This window comes from Athene noctua, chromosome 1 (assembly GCF_965140245.1).
Source record: "Athene noctua chromosome 1, bAthNoc1.hap1.1, whole genome shotgun sequence".
NCBI classification, from domain to species: domain Eukaryota; kingdom Metazoa; phylum Chordata; class Aves; order Strigiformes; family Strigidae; genus Athene; species Athene noctua.
The window spans coordinates 90,795,190-90,822,416 of record NC_134037.1 but is presented as its reverse complement, the minus strand read 5'-3'; positions in this window follow the sequence as shown (position 1 = coordinate 90,822,416).

The following is a 27,227-nucleotide window of genomic DNA, read 5'->3' as shown; positions in this document are numbered from 1 at the left end:
TCATCATCTTTATCAGAATGACACATGAAAGCACAGAAATGCTCTGGCACTGAGAACACCATCACCTTTGTCCTTGCTATGCATTCTGGCCTAGTGCTTCAAAGCTGTGATGATGCGACAGTATTTGTTATGGTTTTCCATGTTATTGTCTTGCCTGGTCTTATTTGCCACTATACACATTGCTGTTTAAGATGCTTCTCTTTTCTGCCTTTAGACTCTTATCCTGTGCTATTTGGGATTCTCTGCAGTTCCCATGTTATGAAAAAATTGTCTCCACAATCTTCAGTGTAGACTAAATTACTCTTCTGCTTAGTTAGTTAAGAACAGTGGTAACTGCTAGTTCTTGGTCTTTCAGTAGCTGTATTTGAGTAGGTGGTCCCAAAACCCTGTCATGATCTAATTTCTTTCTATGGCTCAGGTAATCCAGGTATTTCTCAGTATCCAGATAAAGTGCACTTCGCATACTCAATAACTAAGGCAGATGGCATAATTTGAAAAGGTGAGAGATAAGATACTAAAGTTATTTATTCAGAGCAAACAGGATCTGGCCCTGGGGACTGAAAATCCCCATGTATGACCTTAGAGACAAGAAGGATTTTTACTCCAAAATTCAAATGCCAATGTAAGCTTCCAACAAGCACCTAAAGGTGGCGTACTTCTGCCTCAAAAGTTCTACAGCTCTCCACAACTATTTTCTTCTCTCCAGACTGCCAAAACTCACTTGCCTATTTAGTAGATTTTCTAGAACAATTAAGGTCTTGTAATTAAACTCACTGGGCCATGATTCCCACGTCCCTTTTTTCTTTCCTGCAAGTATATTTGTCCTTTTGAAACCTCACCTGTCCTCTATGAGTTCTCCAAATTAACTTAAAATGGATCCAATTAACCAGCCCACTAAGCACACTATGTGAAATTTCATCTGTCTGCTGATTTGAATATGCTCAGATTCTCCAGAAATTCTTTAGCAAGCATTTTCCTGATCTGTAACTTTCCCTTCTTTCCTGTCAGGCTCAAAGCCCCTGCTGTGTTCATTACTAAAATGAACATTGAGGCAGCAATAATAGTTAAGCACTTCAGCTTCCAGAAGTTTCTCCCAAAGGACAAGTGGACATGCACTTCCAACATGCACTTCCATCATGCCCAAAAAAACAGTGGTTTTTTTACATGAAAATCCACATAGTCATTTCTCACCCCCTTCTACAAATGACAGCTGATGACTGATGGGGAACAAATGACTCCATACAGCCACGAGTTTTTGTTTAATTGCATTGCCAACTTTCATAGCCTAGTTCTCCACTACAGTGACCCTTCAGTGAAATACAAAGGACATGTCCATCTATAACCAAGTTCATAGACTGAAGGCTGCTACTGGTTAGCTGACACTTAGGCCTGTTAGTTGTATGAGGTCCTCAGATGGTTTCTTGCAGTTGTTAATGTGTTTAACTCTGGACAGGTGCTTAACTATAGCTAAGATCTGTATCTTTTTCTGCTTCTTTTTATGTACTACTTCCCAGTTTATACCTGTTCTTAGTCCAAAGGACTGATGGACCATTATTATGCCAAATTGTAAAAATACTATCGGTTTACCAAAATGCTTCACTGTTGTGATCTTGTCAGCACTTTCTCCCTCAAAAATGTCTTTCAAATTTATTTCAAAGATAGTTATATCAGAACACAAACAGAGCCATAATCTCAGTAAAGCACCATACATCAAGACAACAGCGCTAACCTGTCAAATAAACAATCTCATCAAAATTCTGTCAAACTGTTTTGATAAAGGAGGAAAAAAAGTACATCAGGTATATCAAAGTGTGAGTACATTTGTATATCAAATGACAGCACATGTCCTGAACAGTATAAACAGGACTACTGCAGTAAACAATATTTCTGTTGCACAAAAAAAAAAAATCCCACTCATACTTCTTACTGAAAGTTGAACAACACAGAAACCAACAGCCCTGTGTCCAAAATAATTTGTCATTTAAGGGGAAAATTTTGCTAATAGCTTCCTGAGAATTCAAATACATTTACAGTCATGTAATCACAAAATATAGTCCAAAACCAATGGTAATTAAATGAAGACACTGCTGCAGTAAATGGAGGTATGACTAAATGTCGTTAAGCACTAACAAAGTGTTTCAGCCACACAACTCTTTCTCCGAAAAGCTTAATTTTTACAGACAAGTGAACAGGAATAGCAATGCTAATGAAAAAAGTTAGCATGAAACACTGACATACTTTTGGCTTGAGTAGTTTTGGAAATGTCTGGGAAATTATACTTCTCTAATTTTATTTTCTTTTCCCAGAATATCTGCATTGCACTACCATCTTTTTCCTCCTTTTTTGGTAGTCGGAAGGTATAATGAAAGCAACAGCTGAAGATTACTAAACTAACTTAACCAAAAGCAAAGTTTGAGATTTTCATTAAGAAAATTACCAGAGAACCCCACTCCAAAACTTTTCCATGAATTTATGAAAAACTGAGCAGAACCACAAAGACCACCACCAAATAAGAAATGCTGCCACTGGATTTCCAGAATTTGTCATTCCTGTTAACGAGAAGATAATGTTTTATTACATTGTTCTTATAGAGCATATGCCTCAGAACAAACTTGGTTTTGTAGATATTCACCTCGTGACAAAATATATGCAGCCACCTACTCAGCCTGCATTTCAGGACTACAATGTTGAGATTGGTCTCCTTGGAGAAAATCTTATTCAAATCAATAGCAAACCCCTACAAACTTCAGCACAGAATTTATTTCTTGTTTTACAGAACAGCATCAAGTTTTTTATAATACCAGTTTCCAGCCTGATGCAACACATTGTTCCAAATTTGCAATTTATTAACAGGTAAATGCTCAAATTCCCATTTCTCCAACACCAAACCAAGTCAAAGGACGCAGTTATGCTTCATTAAAAATGGCACAATATTTAACAAAAAATATTTTCATATAGTTTCTAATTTATTCTTACTCTGCGTGCGTGCTTATATGCTTTCTAGCCCAGGATTTTATTAAATTTTTGGGGGTGGTGGAGGGGGCAAGGGTGAGGTTCCTACCTTATATGCATATTTAGAAACTACTGTTTAAAAGACTACAGTTGTGTTGTCATTACTCTTAATGTCCCTTATTTATACTTATATCTAAAAACAAAGTGTATGATCCTTGCTGCAGATAAAGACAAAAAGGATGTTCGAAGGTGATGGAAATACGTGTAGTTAATTAATTGTAATGAAGTTGAAGATCTATGTCAGTTCCTTATTCCTTTAAATACATCTTATGCCAGAGCAATCACTGCTCAGTTGTTTTGATACAGTGAATAACTACTAGCCCTAACTCTGAACTGTACTCATTAAGAGAGAAAGATATATATCATAATCCTTTTTGAAGCTCTTTAGAGAAGTTTATTAGCTAACCAATGTTAAATCAAGAACTTCCTTTTCTTTAGTAGGCTTTTGCCATGTGATGAGTCTACATATTTGCTCACATGACAAAAACACGGTTTTATTTTCTATTATTTCTTGCATATTAGCACTCGCATTTTGTCATTATCAATATACCATCTTACTATATTAATAAGGAAGGGTACCCAGAATTTCCTTTCCTTATGACACAGTTCTTTTTTCCCTTTTATGCCTTAGTTAACTAAGCAGCCTGTTAACCAACTGCTAATCTCCTGAGACAGTGTGGCAGTCTCCCATGAGCTGGATAGGTGTGCATACAGTATGACTAATTACAGTACAGTGTTAACATGATGGAGAGAAAGTAAACAGACATCAAAGGCTGAGCAATCTCTGAAGCTGATTCGTTGTGATTCCTAGAGTCCTGCTGTACAAAACACTAAGTACACAGGGCATTAGGCAGACATCAGGTAATCTTTTCAGCCATATAGCCACTCGTATGAATTTAAGATCGGGAAGTCAGAGCTGCAGCCGTCATGAACAAATTGCAGAGAGCTACAGTGACTTGCATATTATCAGAGATCATCTTTCTAAAGCTCTCTGGATAGTTTTCCTAGGTCAAGAGTTTCATCACAAAGGACAATTGTGACAGCGCTAGCTGGCGCTGCCTCTGACTGAGTATAGATAAATGCTCTTGGGAAAAGGGCAACTTGCTCATAATCTCCCATTATTCATGGGTGCTTTACCAGCTGGCAGCAATGGATTAACACATATTCACTGCTAACATTGATCTTTAGGACTCACTGAGGTGAAAACAAAGGGATCAGCCATGGAATTCTGACTCCTCTGCATCTAAAAGTTAAATATATTTAATAGCAGCTGTGCTAACATACTGAGCCCAGCTACAGCCTCCGCTCACTGCACTTGATCATGATCAGTCATTCAACTGCAATAACTGAAAGGTTTAACTGGTAAGAACAATGGCTAACAAAGGGGTTTGGGTTGTGGTTTTTTAACAGATAAAAATTAAAGCACATGGGAGAAGGGTAACCAGTAGATTTCTGTATTTTATACTAAACCCCATTGTTTACAAATAGCAATTCCTCTCTACCAATCCAGACAAAGACGACAAAATACTGTAGGGAGAACTGCATTTGTTCTTAAACTCTGACTCGGTCTCAGTGGAGATGATTAAGGAAAAAAAAAAAAAAAAAAATCAACACCAGAAAACCCCACTTCTAAACAAGCCATTATAGAACATAAATATTTTAATCCCCATAGACCAAGCAGGGACTTCAACACAGGTCAGTCCCATCTGGGATGGGAGCTTTAATTACTAAAAAATAACCAAAAAACCTGATTTAATAATGCAGATCTTTTTACACTACTTAACAGAAAAAAAAAAAAAAAAGTAGGAAGCAATCTTTATGTAGTATATAAATGAGGCTGCTTACAGGAAAGAATACTGTAGACTTTATTCTTTAGTTATGCTCTTTGACAAGGCCAATCTCCAAGAAACATTTCAACACAGATCTATGTTGGAAAGGCAACATACTGTAGGATAGCAAATTAATTAGTTTTTTTATTGCTAAACTACTAATTGACATGGGATAAGAATAGGAATTGAAATATAATTGACCATAGTAGTCTTGCAAAACAGCCACAAAATGCTTTAAATTCCTAGTCAATTAAGAATAACATAAATTACATTTACAGTAAGAGAAACTACTACTTTGTGCTACCCACATATGAGAGTCTGAACATTAATCCACAGTAAATGGAAATATGCCAAAAAAGCAGTATAAACAAAGATAACTTCAGGCATTCACAAAACCATAACTAGACTCCACAAAACAAGATAAGCTTTAAACTCATTAAACTTTTCAATATCCACAATTTAGGATATTTTTCATGGTGATGGCACAGAAGTTAGAGATTGAGTTTTTAAGTTTTCACTACTAGAAACATTGTTTGTGAATGAAGTCTAGGATCCCCTGGTTGTCACCAGAACAACTATTTAGGCATTGTCTTAGTGGGACTGAGCTCAGACCTTTCAGTTAAATTAGGACTCTCAAAAGTACGATCAAATTTGCATCCCCAGTAGCCATTTTGTTAGCTTCCATTTTGGCACTTTTAAAGATCTGACCAGGCACATGACTTTCAATCACCATTAATCCTGCTGAGCTACATCAGCAGTCACACAATTTACCAGGCATAACACCAGAAGTTGCTTCTGCAGTCAGCGGGAGTTCTGCCATTAGTTGCAGGAGGCTCCTGCTTTGCACTTTCTACCTTCACAGCACTACAAACCCTTTTTTCATAGGCAGAATGCAGACATTCAAGTTTAGTAGTCTGCAGCCCTACCTCAGGCTCTCCAAAGTCCATACATCTGTGAGGCACACAACACTACAGCCCTAGAAAACCCCAACCGTGGTAGAGCTTTCATCAACCCTTTTTTCAAATGCAGCCTTGCTTAATTTCAACAAAAGGAACCAAGGAGCAATAGGGCACAGGTTGTCACTAATTAATCAGTGCACATATACTTGTTTTACCTAATGGTCAATCAGGCTTAGCTAATACAAACACCTGTAAAAGGCAACGCTGACTACTGAGCCCCTTTGCTACCATACCAGAACCTCAACACAAATGCAGTAAAACAAACCAATGAACCTGCAATATTCATAAAATAACACATGGATCATCCAATTTTTACATATTTACTATATATCCTAGAACCATAGAATGGTTTGGGTTGGAAAGCACCTTAAAGAAGGCACCTTTCACTAGATCAGGTTCCTCAAAGCCCCATCCAACCTGGCTTCGGCAGTCCCAGGGAGGGGGCAGCCACAGCTTCTCTGGGCAACCTGTTCCAGTGCCTCACCACCCTCATAATAAAGAATTTCTCCTTTATACCTAACCTAAATCTACCCTCTGTCAGTTTAAAATCATTACCCTCATCCTGTCACTACACTTCCTGATAAGGAGTCCCTCCCCACCTTTCCTGTATAAAGCCCCCTTTAAGTACTGGAAGGCTGCTATAAGGTCTCCCCAGAGGGGAGGCCCTCCTCTAGACCTGTTCAGGCAGGTCCATGTCTTTCTTATGCTGGGGGCCCCAGAGCTGAACACAGTACTGCAGGTGGGATCTCATGAGAGTGGAGTAGAGGGGGAGAATCCCATCCCTTGACCTGCTCCCCACACTTCTCTTGATGCAGACCAGGACACCGTTGGCCTTCTGGGCTATCAGCACACATTGCTCACTCACAGTCAGTTTTCCATCCCCTAATCCCCCCAGGTCCTTCTCCACAGGGCTTTTCTCAACCCACTCATTGCTCAGACTGTATTTGTGCCTGGGATTGCCTCAGCCCATGTACAGGACCTTGTACTTGGCCTTGCTGAAATTCATGAGGTTCGCACAGGCCCACCTCTGAAGCCTGTCCAGGTCCCTATGGATGGCACATCCCTTCCCTCCAGCATGTCAACGACACCACACAGCTTGGTGTCCTCAGCAAACTTGCTGAGGGTGTGCTCAATCCCACTCTTCATGTCGCCAAAGATGTTAGACAGTGCTGCTCCAGTACTGATCCCAGAGGAACCCCACTCATCACTGCTCTCTGCTTGGACATTGAGCCATTGACCACAACTCCTTGAGTGTGACCATCCAGACAATTCCTTGTTCACCGAGTGGTCCATCTGTCAAATCCATGTCTCTGCAATTTAGAGACAAGGATGTCATGCAGGACAGTGTCAAAAGCTCTGCACAAGTCCAGGTAGATGACATCAGTTGCTCTTCCCTTATCAACCAACACTGTAACCCCATCGTAGAAGGTCACCAAATTTGTCAGGCATGATTTGCGCTTAGTGAAGCCGTGTTGACTGTCACCAATCACCTCCTTGTTTTCCATGTGCCTTAGCACATTTTCCAGGAGGATCCACTCCACGATCTTGCTGGGCACAGAGGTGAGACTGACTGGCCTGTAGTTGACTCAGTCTTCTTTTTTCCCCTTTTTAAAAGTGGAGGTTATGTTTCCCCTTTTCCAATCAGCAAGAACTTAACCAGACTGCCACAGCTTCTCAAATATCATGGATAGTGGCTTAGTCACTTCATCTGCCAGTTCCCTCAAGACCCGTGGATGTATCTCATCAGGTCACATGGACTTGTGCACCTTCAGGTTCCTTAGATGGTCCCAAACCTGATCTTCTACAGTGGGAAGTTTGTTCTTTCTCCCAGTTCTTGCCTTTGACTTCTGCAACTTGTGTGGTGTGGCTGGAGCACTTGCCAGTGAAGACTGAGGCAAAAAAGTCGCTGAGTCCATCAACCTTCTCTATATCCCAGGTAACCAGGTCTCCCACTTCCTTCCAGAGAGGGCCCACATTTTCCCTCATCTTCTTTTTATAATCAACATACCTACAGAAGCTTTTCTTGATGCCCTTGACATCCCTGGCCAGATTTAATTCTATCAAGTCTTTGGTCTTCCTAACCTGATCCCTGGCTACTCATTATCATCTATGAGAAAATTAAGCATTGAATCTTAACTGTAACTGCGTGGAAGATTGAAGTGGACCAGGGAGAGATGAGTAGCAGAGGGAATGAAAGCATTTGCATTTAATCTCCTCTCAACAAGTTTGTTAACAAAACAGAATATGAAGGTCTATATACCACAGTTTGCGAGAGTCCCTATAATGAAATATTCATAAATAGCATTAACATAATTGTAGACTATTGACCAGAAGAAGTTTAGGATTAATCTGGCATGGGTGGGTAAAGAAGTGCTTCTAATCTTCACAGAATGTAATTCCATCAGGTCACACTCCCTAAAATGTTAATTGGATCATATCGTATCAAGGACATAACAAGAAATTGTCTCCTTCCTTCTGGCATCAGTGCAGAATTACTTCTTACAGCATATTCTCAGTAATTTTCAGTTAATCTGGCAATGGGATCCAGAGCTTCACAGCCTTCATTGATAAAAAGAAAAATAACAGAAGTGGTCTTAAATTTCCCTTTGCTTAATTTCATCTCCTAATAGCAGCCTTCCAATATCTATGAGGCAGTCTTCAAGAAGACAGAGCCAAGACTCCTTCCAGAGACATATGACAGAAGAATGGCAGACAAAGGACATATATTGAAAGAAGAAAGGTTCAAGGCAGTTATAACGCTGTGCAGTCTGCATCCTTGGAGACAACCAAAATGCAGTTTAGTGCTCTGGTCTGACCCTGCCTTGAGTGAGGTGAAGTGAACTAGAGACCTCTCTAAGGTCCCTCCCAACCTGAATTATCCTATGATCTCATTACATTTTGTCACACTCACGGACCACCTGAAATAACTGTATCTACTTTTTTGTTTCTTGCATTTGTTAAGTATCCTGTAGGCAGTGACAGGGATAGAGCTCTGCGAGGATTTGCAAGATTCACATGGGATAATCCATTTGGATAGCCCATTTCATTTGTTCACCAGCTTGGTTTCTAGCTTCCCTATAGACAACTTTGTAGTAAGGCTGACTGTTCATTTCAGTAGTCATCCATGGCTGAAATTTGTCCTTGTCAGGAGTGAATAAGACATGTTCAGCATTCCCAAGTCTCACAGCATATTTGAAGCCTGAGCCCCTAAAGGCACTTGAGATTCTTCATCTCCATTTTCTTTCCTATTTTTTCCACACAGCAGATTTGTAAGTCCACAAAGCTCTAACATGTCCCAGATATAACATATCACCTCAGATCCCAGAAGACATATCCAGGATGCAATGGTTTCTGTTTGCATCTTACGATTTTGGTGCCTGACTTGTAAATACCTACAGTTAGTGGTAGTGACATTTCCCATACATTTTGGGCTAGTAGTCCCACCTAGAACAACATTCTGGTAGAAATGTAAAGAACAGACAGAAGAGAAAGAAACCCAGGCAATAAGAAGTATGCATAACTGCAGATGGACAGGGGAGGCATAATTCATATGCAAAATGTAACATTACAGCAATTTCATTTGGCTTTGAGTTTATGAGGCAATAAGTAAGCCCTGAAAAAGTCTTCTGAGAAGCATCACCACTCCCCTGGGCTGAGGTCCTGGCATTTATTTGCTGGAGGACTTTATTGTCTCATAAAGCAAAAGCCAAGTGAAGCACAAGCAAAGTATTTCTTGCTCTGTAAAACTGTAATATCACACACAGTTATTTACTGTATGGTAGCCCCATTATTTTTGGTCTCCTCACAAAGTTAGGTGTTGACATTTGAGAAAAAGAGCATTGCTGTCCCAATTAAAGAGAATCTGCCTCTTTCCCTTTCCAAAGAAGAATTGTCCATTGGGAGCTTCTGACTGCTACCCTACTTTGATATTCTGGCCACTGAATTTAGGTGCTGTGAATGGGGGAACAGAGAAGACAACGTTACCAACTTTCAAACTTTGATACAATCAGAAATCAAGCACTTTTAATATGACAGATTAATTCAAGAGCATGATCAAGCTAAGGAGCTGAAGTGCTCTGTGTGGATAGGGAAACCAGTTCGTAAGTCAAAATTACAGTCTCAGACAAAGATATTAAGCTATGAGAATTACACCTTCAGAACTAAATTTAATTGGCTGACTCTAGGGCAAGACATACTTGGAATACAAGTTTGCATCAGGATTTTTTTGTTTGTTTCCCATGGACACGCTGGTTTTGTATTTGTATTAGTGTGTTACTACCGTATTAATAGATGTTGTGTATTAATAAATGTTTTGTATTAATGAATGTTTTATGTTATCTTCTATAACTGATCATTCCTCACCAGCCCCTCCTTGTTGGTGAAAATGAAGTCCAGCATAGCATCTCTCCTCATTAGTTGCTCTATCACTTGGAGAAGGATGTTATCATCAGTGCATTCCAAGAACCTCCTGGATTGCTTATGCTCTGCTGTCTTGTCCCTCCAATAGATATCAGGGTGGTTGAAGTCCCCCATGAGGACCAGGGCTTATGAATGTAAGGCTGCTCCTATCTGTCTATAGAGGGCCTCATCTACTTGATCTGGTGGCCTGTAGCAGACTCTCACTATAATGTATCCTATCCCTGTTTTGCCTTCAGTCCTGACCTATAAACTCTCGGTTAGCTTCTCATCCAACCTCAGGTGGAGATCCAGCTGGTCACTGACAAGGAGGGCAACACCCCCTCCTCCTCTTCCCTGTCTGTCCTTCCAAAAGATCCTGTATCCTTCCATTCCAACACTCCAGTCATAGGAGCCACCCCACCGCATCTCTGCAACACCAATAAGCTCACAGCCCTGCAGGTGTGTGCACGTCTCTAACTCCTCTTGTTTATTCCCCATGATACCTGCATTTGCACAGAGGCATTTAAGTTGGCCTCCAATGAAGTCGACTTACTGGCTGGAGTGGCTGGAATTCCTTTGTGCTGCTCTTCAAGTGGTCTCCTGCTGACCTGTGATCCCTCTCCAGGCTCTGAGCTTCTATTGCTGGCACTGGCATCAAGCTAGTACGAGTGGGATGGATTGAGGTTCCCCTCCCCCAGCAGCTGACAACGAGGGAAAGATAAAGATCCATCAGCAGAATCAGGTAAGAGGGCTGTCTTTTAGTTTTAACAATGCAAATTTTCCCAAGTAAAGAGTCATGATCTTAGTTGCACCTTCCTCTCATTTTGTGCCTGTGTACAATGCACACCTGAAGAAGAGGGATGGATAACTCTTCTGTCCACATACAGCACATGTGTTCATTTCAACCAAATCTCAGATTTTGAAGGCCATACTAGGGAAAAACAAGAAAGGAATGGATGTAAAATTAAAGAAATATCAGAAGCAAAGGAAATAAGGGAAATCCTAGAGAAGAAATGACAGGAAAAGCACGGATGACAAAGAGCGTGTCAAAGGCACAAACACCATCATCAGGGAAGCCTGTGTTGCAGGCAATAGGCCATCCTGTGCCAGGCTGGTTTCCCATATGGTCAGCATCCATGAAAGAAGCCAGTTCTGCTTCAAAACAATTGAACTGAAGCCATTTTCTGGACCTTTGTTCCCATAACAACAGCAATTCACTTCTCTGAATTCTGCGGTTTTGGCACTGTGATGAGAAACACCCTATTCTTTCATTAAAATACTAGATGAAACACAGTAAGATACTGAAAAACATCTGATCAATTTACTGTACTTCAAAAATAGTCACTTTGATTTTTCTTTGGGAAATACATTAAAGAGAACTTCTGCCTTGATCAATATCAGTGAATTCTTGTTGGTACTACTATAAATTCACACAAACAGATCATCATAACAGACTATATAAATACACTATTACTAATAGTCTCTTGCCAGAAGAAATTACGAAAGAAAAGAAAGAAGAATGCTGTTATCTCCATTTCACAGGTAGAAAGTCTTCCTCAGAGAAGTTTCCAGTTTTCAGTAGTGAGGCCTGAGTTTTTCATCTCCCCTGGAAGGTTTGCATTTTGCTTAAGCCTTTCAGCTGCCATAGCCATCCCACACGCAGAATATTAATTTTGAAACTGCAGTTTAACATCTGGTCCTAACTATACATATTTTTCCATTTGGAGTATCCCAGTGCCAGTAGTCTCTTTATAATTTATTTCTTTAGCTCATATCCCATCAACAAATCCTGGGGCATATTAACTGAGAAACTATACACCTTTTTTTCAATAGGTACATACATAACTCTCCAGGCCCGCTTTCATGTGCAGCCATGGTAAAAAGTACATACCTTGCACTTTATGAACGCAGAACAACTGTAAAATAAAAGGGATAAAATTTTAGCTTCATTGATGTCAGTGCCAAAATTTCTCACTGATCTCAATATGATCAGGATTACATCTAGGTTCTCAAATTTTCCCAAGGGAATGTTTGCAGGTGAAGGCTTCCAAGCTGTGGTCCCTAGCCCACGGAACCAGGTCTGTGGAGAGGACACTCTTCTTATTTCCATATGATAAACTACTCAGAATTATTACACTTTCCTTTGTCTTCTTGCTCTGTAAAAACAGGGAAATACTTCCTTTTCTATATAACGTCATTTACTTCCCTGTGCAGCCAATGCCAGTAATTGTCTAAAGGATGCAACCTATCTCAGTAAAGTACAGATTTTAGAACTTTTCAGAAATGAGATTTTAGTTCTGTAAGTTTTGAGAAGAAGTAGATCTTCATCTATTTTTCTCAAATTCTTTTCCAAAACATCCTAAATTTATCAGGTTAGCCTTTACCTGTGTCAGCAATGTGCAGTTGAAGAAGTCAGGGCATTCTGGGTTTTTGCGCTTTGGTATTCAGGACTGGAGAGAAAGAAGAAGAGAAAGTGACAGCAGCATCAAAAAGAAAATCATTCCAGATTTTACCAAGAAATAAAAAATGTAAGTGAATATCAATTTTATCTGTAAAGATGGATTTTAAAATAACTTTTCATTATGCTAAGTCAAAACAGTTTGAGCAGTTATAACGGCACATAAATGGGGCCAGATTGTATTCCTCCTGCTCCTTTCCTTCCCCTTCTCCTCCCAGCCAATTTGCTCACAAAAGTGAGCAAAGTGTTAGGCAAATGGCCCTTTCTGTGTGGGGCTGAGGAGAAGATTAAGAAATTGAGAACTCAGGAAGAGATAGTGCAGTGTGACCTACTTCCTGGGGTGCCAAGTATGGAATGATTTATAAAGAAGAGAATTAAGCTCTCCACAGATATACAACACTGGAAAGGACCTCCACAGTTACTGAGTCTAGTCTCCTGCTATTGTATATCTTCTACTATTAAATCTATTAACATCCATCTCAAAGTGTTTCCCATTTTTAATCCCCACACAGTAGGAAAATGTCCCAGAAACTCACTGCTTTGAAGAAACATTTTCTTTTGGCACCAACAGTGTCTTTGAGATTAAATAGGGGGAGAGGGAGAAGAGCGTCTGCTAACATAGTAATGGAGTGTTACCACATTGCCTCCCAGCTTGCATTTTCTGAGCAAGCCAAAATTTTGGATCCCCTGCTTGTAAAGCAGTACTCCACTTCTCTGCTCTTCTTAAATCTCTTGTTCTATTCACACAGTTGGATGTGGGTGGCCAACTCTATAGACAGCACTGTGAGAGAATCTCATAGTGCTTCACATAGTGGTGCAAATCTATTGCAGCCGCCTCATGAGCTGAAGTATATCAGAAACATGCCCTGCCCCCCCCTCCCGCCCATTAAGATCAGATTACCTCAGAAAAGAATAAGTGGTGAGAAGACAGACACCTGAGTTTTAACTCTCTCAAGGACTCAAATAGACAGCAGGCTCACAATACTCAACAGTATCATTATATTTCTTTTGACATCTGTTTTGTAAAAGATAAAAAGTGATACTTCCCAACATCACGGCACTTTTACTAAGAGTTGATCATAGAAATTTTCAGCAAAGGCATTTAGTAGTGTCCAGGCAGATAGACACACAAACACCTTTTAAATCTCATAATAAGAGCAGCACGTAAGACTTAGATCATATCATAAAAATGTTTTTGTCTGAAAAGACTGTCAGAGGAAACCAGCATGTTCATCTAGTTTGAAATTTCACAAAACACAGGAGACAGACTCTCAATCAGTCACCTGTATCAAGTCTGTAAGTAACCAGTTCTCTGCTACATTATGCACAAAAACCAAGTTCAACATCACAGTTTTAATCAATAAGGAAAAAAGTCACAATTTTGATAATGGTGCATAGATAATTGGGACACACTAAAAGAGCCAAGGAGTTTTTAATGGCAAAAAAATCTCACAAGATTTATTCAAGTACCCATGGCAGTATAAGGATAAAAGCAAGGTTGATGAGCAGAGGTTACATCTTCTTTAGACCAGCTGATAAGGCAGAAATTAATAAACCATCAGGCACATAAACCCTTATTTGGGTCTGAAAACACAATTTAAAAAAATATAAAGTCCGCATAAAGTTTATAAGTGGGCAAAATATATAAAGACAGTCAGGCCTACCAGTCTTGGTAGCACCTCTTCAAAAGTGCAAGTAGCATCAGAAAGGGAATTCCAAAACAGCATCTCAGTTTGTTATGCAATTCCCTGTAAGAGTCTTCCTCAACAGATCTAGTCACTATGGAATTCAAAAAGAAACATAGGGACCTGCCAAATAGGCAAGTTTATTTCATTACTGGGCCAAGAGAAAAAAGAAGAGAAAACAAATTTTTTTATTAGCTTTCTTTTTTTTGTATCTCAACACCAATAGGAAAAGGCTCTGGCCTTGGCTGAAACTGTAGTGATGCTGCAAGAGGCAGCCATTCCATCATTTCATGAGCTTTGCAGCAGCAAAACATTGTTTTCTCAGCAATTGTTCTAAGCAAATAGGAACTCAGAAAAAACACTAGAGCATAGAATATAATAATGTATCGCACTCAGAGAGTCACTTTTCTGAATGCAGTTATGTTTTCATGTTTCCCATTTCCCTCCTTCAAAATAAGAAAATTCCTGATCAACAAAGGGTATCAAAGGGTCTCTCCCTCATTGACACAAATTATAAGCAAGCAGCCCTCTTCATCTCTGCCAATCAATAGCATTATGCCAAGTTAGAAAACAGACTTTTCACAAATGAATATGAATTGACTGCCAGGAAAAACAGAGGAAGAAAGAATATAAAAATATATAATTTTTCCGCTCCAGCATTTCAGCTTTCTCCAGTGGATGTGTTACAAGTTCCTCCTTTGACAAGGGCCTCCATAAAAAGTTCATGGCTTTGCCTCTCCCGCTGTGGTGAGAAGACAGAAGGATCACACACTGCCAAGACACCTTCAAAAGACAACACTTTTGCAAAGAAAAGGTATTCTGAAGTTGAAATTATTAGTATTTTTGATGACAGTATATAAAAGCTCACACTGTGCTTAGAATCCCACAGTTCTGGGTATTGTATGAAGACAGTAAGAGACATTTCCTTGAGGAAGAGCTGATGAAGACCTCTTCAAAGTACATCCAGCAAGGCTGTAACAGGACCAGGTCCAGATCTGACTCCATACCCATCCACTAGAATGACCTGTTCCTCACAAGTTTTAAAAGTTTTTACAAGTCTATAGAAGTTATCATTATGTTTTGTAGATGTAGGCTCAGTCCTATCTCACCTTACTCAGAAAATTAAATACCGCCATATTAAGGTAACTATTTAGGCACTCCCATAGCCTACAGAGGGAGAAGAAATCTTCCAGGAGACAGTACATATCTTAGATGACCTGAATCAGATTGGATTTCTGTCAACCCCTAAAGAGCTTCTTCCACCACTGTAAGACAAGTTTTACCATCTGTAGCTAAGAGTTCAGTTTCAAGTGATAGATTATATTTCTGCCATGTTAACACCAAATAACCATAGGACAGGGTAAGGACAGTGAGACATAGCTGATCCATATATTTTCCATTTTCAGAAAATGTCCCCGCCAAATACGTACCCTTGATGTATGCAAAAATGCATCTTATAGATTGGTACATATAGAAAGAGAGGACATTTTTTATATATTTAAACATATATGTAAATTTTTGCTATACTTTTCTCCTTTGCTTACCTCAATGTTGTTTGCCTTTGAAACTGCAACTTCCTAAGAAAAAAACAAATAAAACCACAACATATTAATTCCTAATTGCATAGATCTACTACATATCAAGTGAGATCAAGATTCCTTAATCTCTGTACATTCTTTTATATTCAGAAAAATCATTATTACTTGGACAAGGTCCATAGACTCTCTTTCACATGTTTCATTGTATAAAATTTGGGACCTGGTTGTGAGATCTGTCCTCTATTCAGCCCTTTGGTACTATGTTAAGAGAAATAAACAGCTACCTTAACAGTGCTGCATCAAGTGTATTCATTCTATTAAATTATACTACAGACATAACACAATCATGTCACAAACTGCCCTGTGAGAGAAAAAAACAGAAAATGGCTGAACTGATGAATGGATTTTGGACCGTAGTGTGTATCAGTGATAAGAATGATGACTTTACTGCTGTATAAATATTTTAATATGCATGATCAATTAATAATTTCCAATATTTTCTTAGAGAGCTGATAAAAATTATTAAGCTTTAGGCTCATTTCAGCAATGTTTAAATGAAGGTGGAAACCTACAGCACAAATCAATCTACTGGCATAGTCACCTAGGATTTAGAAATATAACTTGAGTAATTTTTTCTTATCTTACAGAGAGCACTGTGAAAGGTATTTCAATTTATTGTGGATAACAATCTATCAAAATAAACCTGCTCAGGACATGCCCTGAATACAAAAGAGGCAGCACGAAAATAAAAAGAAAAACATGAATTTTAATTAACCCTGTGATGGTTTGCAGATCCTGAAGCACTCAGTCTGAAAACAAAGATCTTCTAAAGCTTATATTCAATTTACATACTTCTATAACATAAAGTATCAAATCTAGTAAAACAACAACACAGGACATTTGTAGACAAGGAAAGTATAAAGAAGAAACTCTTCTGGTACTTTATAGAACTACAAACTCCTGGATCTATAATACCAGCTCAGACCAGGTACTGCATGCCCATCCCTCAAGTCACCACTTAAGGTACAACTCCAGCTGCTTGTTTACCACATCAGGTTTAAATCTCCTGCTCTGAACCTTATACTGTAATCTTGCCATGAAGTAGCTTGGTGTGTGGCCAGAGGCTGTTTGGTGTTTTACTTTCAGTTCCACAATTCATCTGATAACTTGAGGACCTCCAGCTATCCAGACAGGATATTCTGAAGAACCAAAACTCAAAGGAGAAACAATAAAGACAACCCTTGGGATTTTTAAGACATACTTGTATTTGGGCTGAGGAGGTAATGATTTTTAAAGCCTTGAATGCTAACACATCTGAATTTACTGAAGAGCATACAAGAGCTCAAATTGTAGGAACATTAACATTGCTTCTTATCACATCATCTCCTTCTGTGGGCTGCCTGAGAGCAAGCAGTGTGAACACCACTCCTTATCACATGAGCTGTGAAGAAATTTTTGGGAGATAGCGGTCACATGGTCCTTGATACTGAAATGAACAATTCTCTGCTGTTTGCCTCTGTATAAAGAATTATTGTTCAGCGTTCCTCTCTGGCTTGCCACTGCATAGAGAGCTATTGTTCAGCAAATTATTTAACTAGAGATAAGGTGTGAAGTTGAAACCTCAAGTAGGAGGTCCATGGCTCGTGCCTTTCGCGTGTGCTTCTTACGTTGTACCAATGAAATATGAATTATTTCATGTGGACAATAGCTTAGAACCAATCACAGTTTATTTAGCTTCATGTGATCACTCTCTAACAGTATATAAGATGCTCTGTACTTAATAAAATTGGATCAAGCTTGCAAACCATGTTGGTGTTATTCTTGATACCCAGGCTTTATCCGTCGACAATGAGCCATGTGATTCTTATAACAGGACAAACCTCCAGTTGGCCAAGACTCAATGCATGTAACAAGTGAGCCAATGTACAATATGGATTTATTCTTTAGATACCAAATTGCTACCTCTCTTAGTCCTCTTCAGCCCATGTGTCCCCAGCTCATTCTGTCATAGCCAAAGGCCACAGGTATCTGTGATACCTGTTGATGAAGATCTGAAGATATGTCTTAGATTCAGATTAGTCTATATGATTCAGATATATCATGAGGATATCTGCTTCCTTCAGTGCAACAGCAAAACTCCCATGGACAAGAGCAGGATCCAGGATTAGGGCTTCATTCTGTGCCAACCAGACTTCCTGAGAAGCAGCTTGTGCCAGCCACATGGGCTGCCCAAAGCTAGTCAGAGGCCTGGTGTACACTGATCAGGACACAAAAAAAGCCACAACTGTTGCTTTTCTGTGGTGGTGTTAGTCCTCACATCAAGAGCATACATCAACTTGTGAACAGGAGCATTTCCATTTCATAGTCATCAGTTTTCACATGTAAAAGGCTGAAGCCTATTACCAGAGGTCAAGGAAATCAAGAAATTTTCAGTGCCTGTGCTCTGAAGAAAGATTTCCATAAGCCAACCAAAAGGATTCATTAAAACTGCACAGCAAGGCATGGGTTTAGAAGAAAGCAGGAGGCAGTGCAAAGTCTGCCAGAGAGCTCAGAATAACTTTCTGCAGAGAGGTAGTTTACAGAGCACTAAAGCCATGGATATGACAGCCATGAATACGTAGCCTTTGTTCTTTATTTCCAAACAGGAACAACTTAGTAAGGGGCCTGAGATCATCTCCATCCTGGAGGCTTGGCTGCCTGTGCTCAGGGACAACCTGGAGACAGCACAGCTGGGCTGCCCCTTCCTTCTGGCACCTCTGGAGAGACTCTGGGCAGTGCTGCAGGGAGACCCTCTTCCCACGGGACCTGCTTTAACCCAAGCCTCTACCCCTCAGTCCCCACCGGCACCACAGCTCCTGCTGTGCCACAGCTCCTGCCTGCCGCGGGCACCACCAGCCCAGACACGGACTCCCACTGGCAGGCCCACATCCAGGCCTGGCCTCAGCCCAGCACCGTCCCCAGGGAGGTGCCCAGTGCCGGAGGCAGGGGCTGCCCCGGGCTGCCCTGCTCCTGGCTGGGGTGCGGAGAGAGACTCTGCCCGCCCGGCCAGGCCCTGATGGAGCCCCACAGCACCCAGCGCCTCAACCCCTGGGAGACACCAGCCCTGCAGTTACCCTGACACCAAGCATTTCATGAAGTCTGGCAGAGAAACCTTTTCAGAAAACACAGGGTATTTAACCTAATAAAAATTCCAACATGGGTGTATTAAGCTACTTGTTCCTCCTCTGTCCGTTAGCAACAGTAATCCCCTGAAAAATGAAAGACTTTTATACAGTAAAGTAATTAGCTGATAAATAGGTGGTTACAAACTATTATTTCTGGCTAAAATTAATGTAGCAGCAGTATTTTGATAAATTCTAACAGGAAAAACTTGGAAGCATCCTCACAGTATTTAACATAAGGCAAATTAAAGCGCTGACATTTTTATGGTGTTTTAATTAATGAGAATCTAGAGTGGAATTCTCATGCAAATACTGTGCATTTTGTATGACAACCCTATTAATACCAGTGGAGTTAATTATGATTAGTGCTATTACACTGAGTACTAAATGAATTAACAATAATGAGGCACTCCTAATACTATCATCACATTTCCGCATACATTTTAATGGATAGGTTTCACCCTGATTAGAGCTGATAAATTATTAGCAGAAAACAGAATTATCTCTTCCATTTATCCCTTCTTCTCTGCCCTGTATTCAGAAATCAAAGCTCACTTCTGAGAAAGAACTGTTACTCATGAATATCCAACATATTTCTAGCCTTTATCAAACTGTTGTCACAACTGTTCTTTAAAAGAAACTTCTATCACAGGGCATTATTTCTACTCCTAAACATTTTAGGTGGGAATATCAACTTCTTTGAGCTTATTTACTAGGGTGTCAGCTATGCAGAGCCTTCCTCCAAGTCACTGAGTGGTAACTGTGTTGCCACCACTTCGCAACCTGAATTGCTAAAAGCAAAACCAAAGAACTGAACTTACTGGAAAACTTGAAAGATGAAGGGGTCAGTTTCAGACTCTGTAGTGAGCAAGTAAATCCCAGATTAACAAGGCACCAGAGCAGTCAGAAAGGACCCTGGCCAGACTTGTGTACTTGTGTCCATAGTTCCCACTGTGGAGTCAGAAGCAGGTATGCACGTGCTGCAGGATTTGAGCACAGCAAATCCAACATTGCCACGGCATTTCAGACACAGAACATGTTCCACATACGTGAAATAAATGCAATGTGTAGGGGGAAGGGAACAGGGATGTGAACAGAGGCAATGAATTTACTCCAAAAGTGAGAACACACAGGCAGCACATAGACAGTAAGTGCAGTGCTTCCTGCACACCCTCAGCACAATTGCAGCACACCAACCTATCCGTGCACAAGAGTGTGAGCACTGAGTGGCACCATTTCTGACCAGAAGATGAGATGTATCCAGGAAACCCTGTCAATTGCTATCCTTAGCTTTTGACAGGAGTTGACTGGCATAATTTCTTACTTTGTCTTAGCTGATTCCTCTATTCCTGCCAACTGACATGGTTTTCTCTCCCAAGAACCAGCACCAAAAAAAAAAAAAAAAATCAAGGTAAAAAAATTTAAAAGACAGGAATTTAGACAGGTATAAAATTAGTCAGGTGGGAAGGGCTGGTGGGAAAAAAAAAAAAGCAGGAAACCATCAGAAGTAGAAATCTATATAGAACAAAGGAATCAATCAGAGCTTGAGAGGAATGTTTTTATAATGGCAGTCAGGTGAAAAATACATCAAAGAAAGGAGAGCTTTTCTGTGATTTATGCTAGTTCCTGATGTTCATTTCTGCTTATATCTATTTATCTGTATTATCCCTGGTTACTGTTTCAATTGCTATCACAAAGTAAGCTCATTTCACATGCTCATGAGATATCCTTTGGATCTTCTCACTGCTATACTACTCTCAGAAACTCAATAGCCAGAGTACAACTAAGTGCTTATTCAAAATCAGTTCAAAATCAGTGTAATCAAGTGATTTGTGATAATTTAGTGCATTGGTTCAGGGAAGAAATCAAATTGTTTCTTATGGTGAGCATTCAAAATCTATCTACTAACTCTGTGGAGACAGCCATAAATCCTCTTTGAGAAGAGATTCTCTATCTTCTGAATTATATTACAGCAAGACAGTTACCACAGCAGTACTTGCATAGCAGCACCTAATATATAAAAGTATATAAAAATTCATGCAGAGTAGTAATTTTATTTTTTTTTTTAACAGAGCAGTAGTCGGATAGTATTCTTTCACTGTTCATGTTTCTGATTTATATTGACAAAGGCACTCAGGACACAAATAGATTTTGCTGTTCACTTTGAAATACTGTTCTTGCTGACTTCTAATTTCAGGCATATTCATGCCTTACAAAACAGTGGAATATGATCTAATTAAAACTTGCAGTGTTTTCATTTGCTAAGATATTAAAGGAAATAAATTTTAAAGTGTAATCAGGAAGTAGCAGAGCTTGTTTTCACTCGCTTATACTGGCAGCTCAGTGGAATTAATAGCATTATGCTAGTGTAAAACCAACTATTGAGAGAAAAACAAACTCTTCACAAGATCTAGTCCTGGATTGTTAACTTCAAATAGTGCCTTACTTCTTGAGTAAACCTGCTGGTTTCATTGGCCTTCACAGCAGAGAAAAGAACTCTCATATTAACATGAATAAACCTGTCAGAACATAGTCTTTAGAAAGCATATTTTGCAATCATTTACTCATCTGTACCTACCTATTTCATTATGATGTCCATTTTAATAGATGGCCAGTTAAATGTTCTTGTTTGCAGTCCTGAGGCAGATCATTAAAGAGTTCAGAAAGGATTTGTTTAATATCTTGTCAATACACATTGTGGTTATGGTCATAAATTTGGGATGAAACCTAGCAGCATAGTTTCAGGTAAAACATGGTTTTGCTTCCACAGGTAGGGAAGTCAGGATTAGAGCCCTGCTGGCCTGGGTTCATGTCCTAATCAGCATTTAGGCACAACTTGAAACTAATACATAATTTTAAACAGGCAGCACCCAACAGAAGAAATAAATGGAGTATGTCTTTTTGTAGCACACTTTCAGAGGGGAAGAGAAATTGTTACCCTGGAATATATCTATACATTTCTGTTTGTTTCCAACAACACCTAATATTAAATTCTTGTGAAAACCCCTTTCTCAGCACACCTAGCTACCTAGTGCCTACTACTGCATAATTCTTGTGAGGGAGTGATCTGCTGCTCTTCAGGCTGATGTCTGAGGTTTAGCCTTTCTTAAACAGTCTTCCTGATACCATTTCTAGTATCTTTCTTCACCATGTTTCCTACTAAATTAAACAGCAATCTGCAAGTACCTCTTCCAGTTATTCATTGCTCCTGAATACTTTCCAAAAGGAATTACCTTTGATAAAGAAAGGCAGAAGCACAGGTAACGAGAGGTGTGAGGGAAGATAAATAATTTAAGTGCACAGTTTTAAAATAGCATTAAAATTTTTCTTAAACAATAGAAAGATTTAATGTTTCTGCATTGAGAGTTCCAACTGATAAAGGAGTGTGTCAGGGTAGAAGAGAAATTAAGAATAAATTGGACAGGTGGGAAAATATGAAGGAAGGATAGAGGAAAAGTTGTGGCAAAAGAAGCATTCAGCTCTTCTCTATATGCTTCAGCTTGTCCCCTCACCCTTTTTCCCAAATACATTTTTCCTCCTGGTAACTCTTTCTTTCCTGCTCCCCTTTCACTAAAAAATCAGTTCTCCTATTTAAAACTGTTAAACTACACACAAGTAACGATAGTCGTCAAACAAGGCAGATGCTGGAGAGCTCTAGAAGGACCTCATGATGCCATCTACAAATGATCAGCAAAAATGATTAAAAATGTTATACAGTAAAAAAAATATCAACATTGACTGACAGTCAACACGGGGAAAATCAAGTATAGTTCAATATTTTAAGATTCCTGATTCTTACGCTCAAGTATTTACCAAGTCGATTATAGCATTATTCTTGCTGTTGCATCATGTCCAGTCTGGATGTCCAATTTTTAAGGTAGAGGTTGAGAAAGAGGTCTGGACTCTGGCAAGACACAAAAGAATAATTAAAAGACTATAAAACATTTGAAAAGTGAGAGACTGACAGAAGCTTTGACTGTTTCATTTTTCTGTGAGAAATGTAAAAATGTGAGGCGATCACAGTCTTGCATGGAGACACAGTATTTACATGGAAAGGAGTTTAGAACAGAGCTGTTAAGAACAGGGCTTGCTTTACTCTTTCACAAAAGCATGGCAGGATGCAGAGGTAACAAATTATTTTTACAGATTATTAACAGAACACCATTAACTCAGGTACCTTGTAGATTCTTCCATCATTTCAATCCATTAAATCAAGGTTGGATGCCGTTCCAAGTATACTGTTGACTGTATGGATGAAACAACATGCCCTGCACTGTACAGGTATTCAGATTAGATTTTCCCAGTGTTCCTTTTCTTGCCTTCAAAACTAAGATTAAAGTCAACGATTCAGTAGGAACAAGAAAAGCCCCCTTATAGTTATAAAGTCCCAGTCCAGCACAGCAAATAAATATGTACTTAACCTTACAGTTCCAATGATCTCAGTCAAAATACTATCAAATTGCTCTTCCAACAGCTCAGTATCCCTACACACTAGACAGTCATACTGTAAGAGACCAAAAAGCTTACCATTTAAGCAGAAAAAAACAGAAGTGGCAGAAATTATGTATAATTCTGTGTCACTCATTAGAAGGCACAGAGTGACATGGAAGCCAGATAGGGACCAGACAGGAAACTAACAATGAGCTGATAACAAAACATGGGTCTTAAGACATTCCTGTTCCCAGTCACAAAGCCTCTTTTCCCATAGCACATGCAGTAAGTACTGGAGAGAAACCCTTGTGCACACACTGGCACGTTGGTAATGCCCCCACAGGGAAGATATTGTTTTAAGCAATATGCTTCTCAGAGACGTGATTATATGCTGAACCTTACAAGAGAGAACAAACATTATGCGAGAGAGAAAAAAAATATTGAGGAGTTCCTGTTTCTTATTCAAAACGAACTGATTGTGATTTGTGCAGGAGACTTCCGGTTTGAAGAGGTTTATTTCACCTAAAATCAAAAGACAAATCAAAAGACAACAATTTGTATGTGGAAGGTGATACAGCTTCACCTTCCTAGAAGTAGAGAATGTATATAGTATTCATCCATATCTTTCAGACAAAATACCAAGTGTCTAGCTAGTGTGCTCCAGTTCTGAAGAATAAGCGTAGAATATCTGAGCAGACAAGAATGGCAATATCCCTCTCTTCAGTCATGTGCACACGATACAGCCTAACACACCCATAAAACCCTTACTAAGTCTTTTTTGTGCAAGAGGTTTTTTTACCGGCACACCTGGTACCAGACACAATATACATCTTCAACTGCTTTTCACCCTAGCTTCAGCTCACATATGGTCATGCTAGGTCTCATCACAACCAATTATCTCCTGTGATGATGATGATGGCTTAAACCACAACAGAAATATTAGTAATATGATTATCTTTCATCACAGCATATATTTAAGTCAGTATTGCCTTCTAGTTCTCCATTTATAAAAGTATGAATTTCAAGATGATGTTGAAGTATCTGTCAGATTATACCATTAAGTAGCAGCTGCTGGAAAAGTATATTTAGTGGCATTTAGCCTACAAAATTTTTCAACACATCACCAGTTTAATGTATATAAAATGTAAATTAAGACATTGAAACTCACAATCAGAAAATTAATGGCTAGTTACATGTACACTAGTCTATCTGTAAAGACAGTACAGTTGCTTGTAGTTAGTTTAGTCCTTGTCCAGGTACTTCTACATTTGACTTCAAGAGACACTGCACACCTTTGCTTCCCAATTAAATCATGATGATTGCACAGTTCTTGGTATGCGGAGTGCTACACAGTTCCGTTTCTATCAACCTTCCCTGTCTACTGAGATGATCAACATAAGCACGTAAACACCAAGAGTATATTTATTATTCATTACAGAACTTTCTTTTTATACAGCTCTTTGTAAATGACCAATACAATTCCTGTCTTAAGGATCAATAGACCATCAGTATTCTTCCCAAGTTTATGGAAACTTTCTGAAATGAGATCATGCTGGGAGAACTTACCAATTTTCTCACTGCCTTCACTGACAGATTACCACTGAAGATGGGCCACCCGTCTCTCACTCATGGTCTGTCCAAGCTTCTAAGACATTGTTCAGACAGTATCTTAATGCTTCTTCAACAATCCAAGCATTCTACTTTTTAAGATACTTCTTATTCAGGATCTTTACCTGTGGCAATAAGGAGATACTGTACAGGTGATTCTCCCTCTGGAGATTCTGAGCAGCAAGTTCCCTCCTCCATTAATAGCTGGACACTTCTAGTATGCTATAATGGTAGATCAGTTTGCTGTTCCAGTAAGACCATGAATGACCTGACTTATGAAATAACTTCTGTGAGGCATCTATCAATTCTTTGGCTCCTAATATTCCTGAAGTATCGTATTTCTAAATACATCAAGACTTTGATAAAGTCTTTTTAATGTAAAAAAAATCTATAAACATCTAGAGAATATTGAAAAAAAAAAGGTAATAATTTTTGTCCATAAAACTGCATTAAATTTTGTAATTGTTGATCTATATTTGGAGTTTATTTCTTAATTTTCCAGTAACATGTATTCATTTCTTGGTCAAGGCACTCATTCATCGCTTTGTTTTTCTGGAATGAGTTTGAGTCTCCACAGCATCACAATATCATTTTATCCACATGCTTAAAATAAAAGTTTAGGCAATTTCCCTTTTAGCCTTTTAATGACTTATGAAACCACATTCTCTGTTGATAATGATACTTCTTTTAACATATCAAATACAATATGTATGCATTTCATTGTTCTGAATTTAAAATCAAGCACATGAAGGTAATTCTGTCTTATTGCAACTTTTGACTTTTATAAAAGAACTAGCTCTTTATAAACTGTTTAACTCATTATAATTTTACAAAAATCCATTAGAAGAGTTTCTCATTTTATCCAAATACTATTCATCAGCATTTCTAATTTCATTTTAATAACTCCTCTTTTTAAGATTATAAGAGTAATGTCATACATATCTTTTACATTAACATTAAAAAAGACGGAAATAGAGGATGGCTAGGGGCTTTTTTCTGTTCTATAAATATACTGGAAGAAAAATAATCTCATTTTAGTGTAATATATTACTCCACATTAAACAAGAAATTTTTCTTCCAAACACTTAACTTGTACATCAGTCAGTCTTGGTTTTAGATTATTAAAAAGAAGGAAAATCTATTATTCTCTTGCATTGTATATACTTTGAAATATATAATTTGGAAAATTAAAACTTCTTTCTCATCTTTACAGATGAGAAAAAAAAAAAAGAAAAAGATGAAATATATCTTTTTGCAGGTGTTTCATTAAAAACAAGTTGTGACCTTGGAAACAGCACTTCAGTGAACTAACATTGTTTCAACTCACTATTTCACACGTTGCACCCTTTAAACATATGTTAATTCAAAATTACAGCATCTGTTTCTCTTCACAGAAAAAGTTATTTAACTCCCTGTAAATCTTTGATTTTTTTTTTTAGTTATATCATAATATAGACATCACAAGCACACAAATTCTTTGCAGATATAGTTAGAACTATGTTATACTAGCATGTCCATACCAATCCTGAAATCAGGTGATCTTCCAAAGTGTCTGGGAACAAATTTCACTGGACAATGTCAAGCAGTGATGGGTGTTAGAGAACTGTTTCTTGGAATGTGTAAACTACACTAACCAACACAATACTGCATTGCTGTGGAAGATGCAGCACACCACATACCAAAAGTGCCTTGCATAACAGTATCCCTGAGCAATAATTAATAGACCAGTGCATAACACTTTAGCTACACCAAGCTTTTGTGGTCATAAAGAATTTTTCTAATGCCAAAACAAGCTCATTTTTTTCTTTTTTTTCTTTTTTTTTTTGCTTAATAAGAAATTAACACTGTAAAAATAAAAGCCTGAAGTCAATTCCATGTAAACCTGTTTTTAAACTCCAGAAACAGATTTTTCCCGGGCGGATACTCAGTTTTTAAAAATATATGGTTTTGTTGCAATTTCTGGATTAGAATAAATGCATGATATGTCTTGTCATAAATCTTGAAGAGATTATATATGAATAAGGAATAATTTTGAACTTTAACCACCAACATGCTTCTCGTTTCTATTACAACTTCATGGTTATAACACTATAGCTTCCTATAAATCAATTATTAATGAGAGCTATCACTACTGTTTTTTATTTCCTC